Below are 8,131 nucleotides of genomic sequence, written 5' to 3'. Positions count from 1 at the left end.
TGGGACAGATGAAGCCAAACTAGTGCTTTTATAATGCCAATCAGAAGGGCTGTTATCATCCCTCTAATTAGGAAAGCAGCCTAAAACAGAGAGCACTTGGGGAAATGGTAATGTTATGGTTTTGCACTTAAAAGGAGAGACATTTCCTGCACTGTAAGAATCTAGGATTGGGGCTGACAAGTCCTTTAATTAATGGGCAGGATTCCCTGTGTGTGCAAGTGTGCATGTTTTAATTCATAAAAGTGGACAAAGGGTGCGATGCGGAGGGAGAGTGATGGGGGAGGGAGGGTGAGTCCATTAGTTTGAAGATGAACAGAGTTCATAGCTACATTCATCTTTTTTTTAACCCCCAAAGGACTGAGATGCACAACTGGAGTGAGCCGTTTTTCCTAGGAATTTGAATGTTTAACTGAATAAAAGCCCAAGGCCAAAAGCAAACAGAAAGTTTGAGAGAACCCATATTTCAAGTTGGCACACCCCTGGGTTCTGCTTTGCACTGTCTCTTTGGGCTGGTGTTTCACACAGTCCATCTGGGCTTTCGTTTGGACTGTTTTCCCACTCACAGGGGACTAGGATTCTCTTTCATTTTGTAGTACTAAAGAAATATGTAGCTTAAATAATTCCAGAAACAAGATCACTCTTACTGTTTAAAAAAAAATATGGCCTGGTATCCTAAGAAAGAGAGTTAATATTTGTCTTTTTGAGGGTTTTGAAATCGAACACTTTGAACCTGGCAGCATTCGATTCTCAATATTGTTTTAAGTGGCTTTCTAATGCTTAGGAAAAATCCTCCAATGACCCTATGACCCTAAGAGATATTTCCCAATTCCTTCTTTCCCTCTCTCTGCAATTATTGGCAAAGTTGCATATTCCTATATATCTGCGTACATACCTGCACATGGGGTAGATTAATTTGAGGGATAATTGATCTAAGATTTGGTAAGATCTTACCTAACTTAAAATTTCTTTTTCCAAAATAAATGCAAAATGCTCTATTGCCATCTCAGGTATATCAATGTGTTGCCTAAAAATAACTATTGCACTTACGCGAACAGACTAAAGGGATTCTGATTTTACAAAAGTTGTAGTGACTGATTAAACAACTTTATCTTACACTGAACTAGTGCTTGACTTACAAATTTCACTATGTTGAATACGTTAAGATTCTTTAGAAGAACATAGCTTATTCGTGGGTTTTTTGTTTTTTTTTTTGTTTTTGGTCAGAGTATCAATGTCTTTTTAAGGGAAACACAGCCTCTGCTTTTAAAATATCACTAAATTTAGAACCCCTAAATTTAACTTGATAAGAACAAGGAGCTTTACAACAGTGTTTACTTTATTGTAACATTTTGTAAACAGATTGGAGGGAAGAATAATCCTTAAAGAGATTAATGGTGTTAGCAGTGCCTTTACAGAGTTGAAATGGCAAAACAGCCTCCTTCTAATTCAAAGGAAGCAGAAAGTGAAACCAAATAGTCTAATTTTCAATACCTCAATAAGATGAAAAGAACAAACTGAGGAGGCACCAAGATTTTTTTATAATTTATCAGAAGTTATTTTCAGTAGAATCTAAAACAAAATAAATATCATGTTGTTAGTACGCATTTGAAAGAAAATTTTCATCACTTTAAAAGAAAATCACTTCCCAAACAAAGTAGTACACTCCATTTTAATGTTCCTCCAAGCAGCTGGGGAAAAAAAATGTAGCAGTGTCCTTTCCATTTAATTTATTTAACCATTAAACAACCACACCAAGCTTTAATTCGCTGGTGATTTTTTTCATGAAAAATATTTTTTAAAAAGGACCAATGATACCTTTAGAATGAAATGGAAATTAATTTTCGCTTAGAGTGACCTAGGGTGGGTAATAAACCTAAGAAGAGAAATGGTATTGTAATAGGAAATGCTTTAGTTTATAAGAAAGAGAGAATCCACCCCTCCAAAAAAAATCGACAATGCATTTCTTCTGAATCAATCCATAGGATCAGTTTGTTCTCAGCTCGTTATGTTGCAAGACAAAATCAAACTTTTCCAATATTCTAAATGATCTTCCAAAATATTTGCTAATTCTTTACCTATATACATATCACAACAGACTTGTTTTGTTCTTATGTATTACGAGCTAAGGGATCAACCCTCTGCCTCATCTGCCAGTTTTGTAAGTTTGCATTCCTAGATCAAATTTCTCCTTCACAACTGCACACTTGCATTTCAGTTTTCCACATGTTGAACAGAATCATCAGCCACTGCTAAGAGAAAACTTATCTGAGGCTTTAAAATGAGAGTGTGTTTTAGGAAGCTGAGCCAGCCACAGTTTTGGCCATTGCTAATACCTCTTCAGTTTGATGGCAAGATTAAAAAAAAAAGTAATATTTTATTCTTACATGGAAAACATTTTTCACCTCTTCATATTTCAGAGACAAACTTAATATGTTTATCTTGGTTGAATTCTTTTAGAGGTAAGATACATACAGTTCAAAAGAGGATGACACAATTTACAATCCTCAAACTATTTCTTTGTGGGTCTGCACACTGGTTGGAAAGTTTACATCTATAGGTGACTCTGAGCCAAGTACATGGGCAATGCAATCTGCCAAAGGTGCTAAATTTAATTCAGATCATGGTCTTCCCTGCCTTTCTCTTAGTACTGAATTGCCTAAATGTCTCCCATTTACCTCTCTCCCTCACCAGAAATGGGTATAAAGATTTTCAAGCAAAATTTCAATACATTTCATTCCATTTGTTAGGCCCTCTGAACTGATACAGATAATATAAAGTTAAAAATAGTCCCATTTTGGGAAGGGAGGGTGAATGAATTGGGAGATTGGGATAGACATATATATATATATATACTATGTATAAAATAGATAACTAATGAACCTACTGTATAGCGCAGGGAAATCTACTCAGTGCTCTGTGGTGACCTAAATGGGAAGGAAATCTAAAAAAGAGTGCATATATGTATATGTATAACTAATTCACTTTGCTGAACAGCAGAAACTAACACAACATTGTAAAGCAACTATACTCCAATAAATTAAATTTAAAAAATAGTCCCATTTTCCAAGATTAGAGATAATGTACAGGAAACAATATATGCTACAGTAACTAGCATATAGAGGCTTCTCAATGAATGGTAACAATTATTATCATATTCAGTATGGCCCAGCTCAATTTTTTACTATTTAATGAAGGGTCATTCTTTCTGTAATCTTCTCTTTGTCCTTCTATAGCACTTTGCTTTATTGAAAGTTCATTATAGTTAGGTTGTATTCCCTGCTTGCTATGGTCTGAATGTTTGTATCGCACCCAAATGTTGAAATCCTAAGGCCTAATGTAATGGTATTAGGAGGTGAGGCCGTTGGGAGGTACCTAGGTCATGAGGGTGGAGCCCTCACGAGTGGAATTAATGTTCTTACAAAAGGGACTCTACCATGTGAGGACAGAGTGAGAAACCACCAGCTAGAAGCACCAGGAAGAGGATCCTCAAGAAAATGTGACCATGCTGCCACCTTGAACTTGGACTTCCAGCCCCCAGAACAATGGGAATTAAATTTCTTTTGTGTATAGGCTACCCAGTCTGTGGTATTTTCTTATAACAGCCCAAATGGACTAAGAAACTAAGCTAAAAACTTAGAGGGTTCAAATTTTGTCCTAATTAGCTTTGCATTCCATACAGTGCCAAGTAGAGTGTCTGGCTCACAGTAGACATTTATTAAATGCTGATTAAAATGACTTGAATTAAACAAAGAAGCCACAGTCCCAAAGACAATATTTAAAATGACATTTTGAATCTAAGCTGTTGATAAAAATAATAATCTAAGCATATTAAAATCAGATGACACTTGACACTAGTATTGAGATATTTTTCATGCTATGGATATCTTCAGAAAGATTTATTACAGCATAGTATGCAGATCTGTTTCATCATCTGTCTTCATGATTACGTCATAAGTTCTTGGAGGTAGAACCTATATATCAGTATTTTCAGGGTCTATCACTGTGCCTAGCCCATAGTGACTACCTAATAAATGTTTACTGCATGAATAGCTAAATAGAAAAATAATGAATGAATAGAAAGACTCAAAGGATGAGAGATCTAAATAAAATTATCAGTACTTAAAATTACTAGCTTTGTGAGACAAGTAAAAAGGAGACAAAAAATGGAGGTCAATGGAGTTTTCAACACCAATAAGAATTACAACAGTTTTCTGTGATGTACAGTAATATTGAGAGTTTTGGAAGGTTTACAGTGATAAGAATATTTAGGAAGATGATACTTATTAGTTATTATTATCAGTTAAAAGTAATACCTTTAAGAGGCTATTAGTAGTGAAAGAACATCTTGGATAACTATTTAAAATAGTCCTAATATGTAACTTTGGTTAATTATGTGTTAAAATACTTAGAAAACACTAAAAAGACCAAATATTGCATCAAGTCTCAAATAACCTAAGACTAGAATCTAGGAGGAACTTCTGCTAACCAATGGTAGGTCAGTTTTCTTGGCATTCTCAGGTTTATCTCAAGACAGAGAGAATACTTAAAAGGGATAGGAAGACACACTGTAGTTTCTTTATGTTATTCCCCTGGGTCTATATTCAGGGTATATTACAACCAATAAAAAGATTACCCAGGTGTTGATTTTTGATGTATTTAAAGATCTATTCTCAACCTCCCTCACCTTCCCAATTGCTATCTTTCTCACCATTCAGGAAGAGTATCTTTCAAAAACAGCTGGGCAGAAGCTATGGAGTCGGACCACTGACTGCTCATTGCAAAGGTCTGAAGATGGTGACAGAAATATCCTGGATACAGTGGATGGAGGGACTTTCAGGGTTCTGTCTCTTACATCTTCTCAGAGTTTCAGAGGAAAAGGCCAGAGGTAAAAGAGAAGTTGTCACCTTAGTAGAGTGAATGCCTGTTAGGAGCTAAAAATCGTATTGGAATCTTGCACGTTAACTTCCTAAGCGTGAATCTGAGAAGGAGATTTTGTTGTCACCAATTCATCAGAGAATTTGGCTTAGGGTAATCCATCCATCTTATATTCTGAGATTCACCGAGTTTAAGAAGTGCTCAGTTCGATAGTTTGTAAACAGAAGTAAAAAGCAAAACAATATGTAACAACAACAAAAAAATACCGTGGAATAAGGGAAAAGAATTACCACCTTGAAGGCTCAAAGAAAAAGTATGTTTCTAAAATTAATGTCTTGTAAGACTCAAGAGAACATTCTGAAACTTGTTTGCTCCACTTAATAAAATGCAAGAAGAATGAGCCTCATCGAAGCAGGAACCGCAGGCAGTAAAGAACAGAGTGAGATAAAATGCAAGATATATAAGCGAAAGAAGAATTTCAATAAAACTAAATGTAAAATGGGAAAATTGAAGCCCACGTTTTAAAAGGCATTGAGAATACTGAACTGTAGTAATAATAATACAGAAGCATTAATCCGTTATGTGGAGGATGGGCTTGAGAAGCTCTCCTAGAATGTACAAATACAAAAATGTACTTATAACAAAAATATAATAAGACCTAAAATGGAGCTTCAATATATGACTAATTAGTGTTCCTGGAGAAGGAACCAAAACATATGAAACAGAAACAGTAAATAAAGATATGATAGAAGAAAACTTGGCTGATTAACCTGTATATGCAGATTTGAGTGACTTTACTAAATTCAGGATAAAACAATAAAGGAGACCTACAAAACTCATATGGACAAACTTTTGAATTGTGAGGGAAATGATTTATAATTAAAAAACTGTCAGTTATCCAAATAGTGGGGGAAAAGGAAAATAAAGGATTATCCATGGAGGAAAACTATACCTAGCTAGCTTCAAGCACTACAAGTAAATATTCTAAGACAATGAAAAATATCTAAGAATTTTGAAAGGATAATTATTGTGACCTAAGGATTTCACACTGAAACAGTTTGTATTTTCTTGTGTAAAAGCCATTTAAGGATGGTTTCAGATGCACAAGTGGTCAGAAAAATAACATTTACTAACTTACAATAAATTATTTGAAGAGTTGCTCCAAATCGATCTCAGAGAATCAGATTTAAAAACCCAAAGGTGGGAGGGTCATGGCAAAAAATGATGTTAGGGCTTTTTCTTTCTCTTTTTAGATCAGAATATCTGGAGTCCCTTTAGACAAAGCATTGGTAGAATGATTCTATAAGCCAGACCTTCTTTCATTTGTTTCTCTGTAACTCTCCCCTCTTCCCCATCCTCAGGAAACATAGTTCTCATGCCTCATTCTTTACCTCACAGTTCAGATGGAATCTTTTCTTAGGTCCACTGACCTAGGAACTAACTAGGACTTGTGAGATGGCTAAAAGATTATATTTACATGGTTGAGATATTATGCTTGACAAAGTTTTTGTTTCTATATGTAAGGCAATAGATTGGCCTTTTTTTTTTTCTAACTTTTCCTCATTAATGAGATCTAATATGGTGAAAGGTTTGTTTTAGATTGTAAAACTGTTACTCAGGAAGGTTAATTGACTCTCTCAAAACCCCACACTTAGTAAGAATTGAATTTGAATTTGTGTCTTCTGACTTTAAATCAAATACTCCATTACTTGTCTAATTTATGACTGCCTCATGGATTCTCAGAAAATGAGACTTTATATTTTTTCTTGGTTTTATTTCAGCAAGAAAGAAATAATCTTTATGTCACTTAATATTTGCAATTAGTTTAACCTAGATTGTTCAACTCTCAAGTGTATAGTTATCCTCCATAAAGATATTTATGTCTGAAAAATCATTTTTCTAATTTTCAGTTGGTATGATAGATTCCAAACTGCTTTGTTTTGACATCTATTGTTTTGATTACTCTGAATCAGATAATAACCCAGCATTAAATTTTTTGGAGAGAGGTGTGAGGACTCTTAGGTTTAAGTAAAATTAAAAAAATAATTTTGATATAATTTCAAAAAAGTTGTTAGAATAGTACAGGAAACTCCTATACACCATTTACCTAAATTCACCAATTATTTATGTTTCCCGATTTACTTTGCCATTCTCTTCTATCTCTATATTTATACACATATGCATATTTTCCTTCAAATATTTGAAAATACACTGGAGACATTATGCCCCTAATCCACAGTCTAAAATTCATCAATTATCTCTAAGATCCTTCACAGCCCACCTCCTTCCTGTCCCCATTAAGGATACAATCCAGGATCATGCATTGCATTTAATTGTCATATCTCTTCTTTTCTTTCCTTATGAAAATCTTTGAAGTCCCAAACATGTTTCTTTTCATGGTCAATGAAGGTTGGAAGTTTACCTTCACACTTATCTGGGAAACCACATAAAACAGTTTTCTATTTCCACACCACTCTTGCTGACTCAGAATCCTAGGGAAGGGATTGTCCCAGACTTGTTTTTTGTCTATTTGCTTGCTTTGTTTCGTTCTTTAAGAGATCTAGCAGTTCTCATGATCAGCCAGGTTTGGAATCACTGAGGTCAGCTAATGATCAACTTGAGAGGGAGGGCAAACCTGCTGGAGCTGGTGCCAGAGAAGTAATATTGGAGGAGAGAGAGGAATGAACTAATTAGAAGGATGATGTGAGAGGTGGAAGTCTTTCCCTCAAATACTGAGGAATATTTACCCAAAAAGCACAGCTAGTAAAGATAACTCTGGGGAGAATCAAAGAGGCCCACTTACAATTTACAATTTCAAGATCCCTGAAACATAATTCCTGAACAATTATGAGCTATTCTACAAGAAAACATTTCTGTAGCCATGTAGATTTAAAGAACAAAATTAATCCAGTTTCTTTCTTAGAGTCTTTAATATATTAAAAAACATAATATACCTATAAGAGTACAAAGCAATTCCTCAATTTGGCCACATAACCCTTTTTAGAGGCGGCCTGTTAACATATCAGTTTTACTGTCTAACTGACTCTAGAAGTTGCATTAACTTCTGAGAAACTGCAACATATAACCCAGGTCAGATATTTTTAAGACGTTCATAAGGGCAAAATTATAAAGAAATATCTTTTCTTCTCCTTGGTTTAGGATTACACATAAACAAAGGACAACTACTACAACAAAGTTATATAGAGAAAAAAAATGATGAACAGAACTATACCTGAACAATTCAAATGACTAATAA

Source organism: Lagenorhynchus albirostris, chromosome 11, assembly GCF_949774975.1.
Source record: "Lagenorhynchus albirostris chromosome 11, mLagAlb1.1, whole genome shotgun sequence".
NCBI lineage: Eukaryota > Metazoa > Chordata > Mammalia > Artiodactyla > Delphinidae > Lagenorhynchus > Lagenorhynchus albirostris.
The sequence above is the reverse complement of the archived record's forward strand: the minus strand, read 5'-3'. Positions refer to the sequence as shown.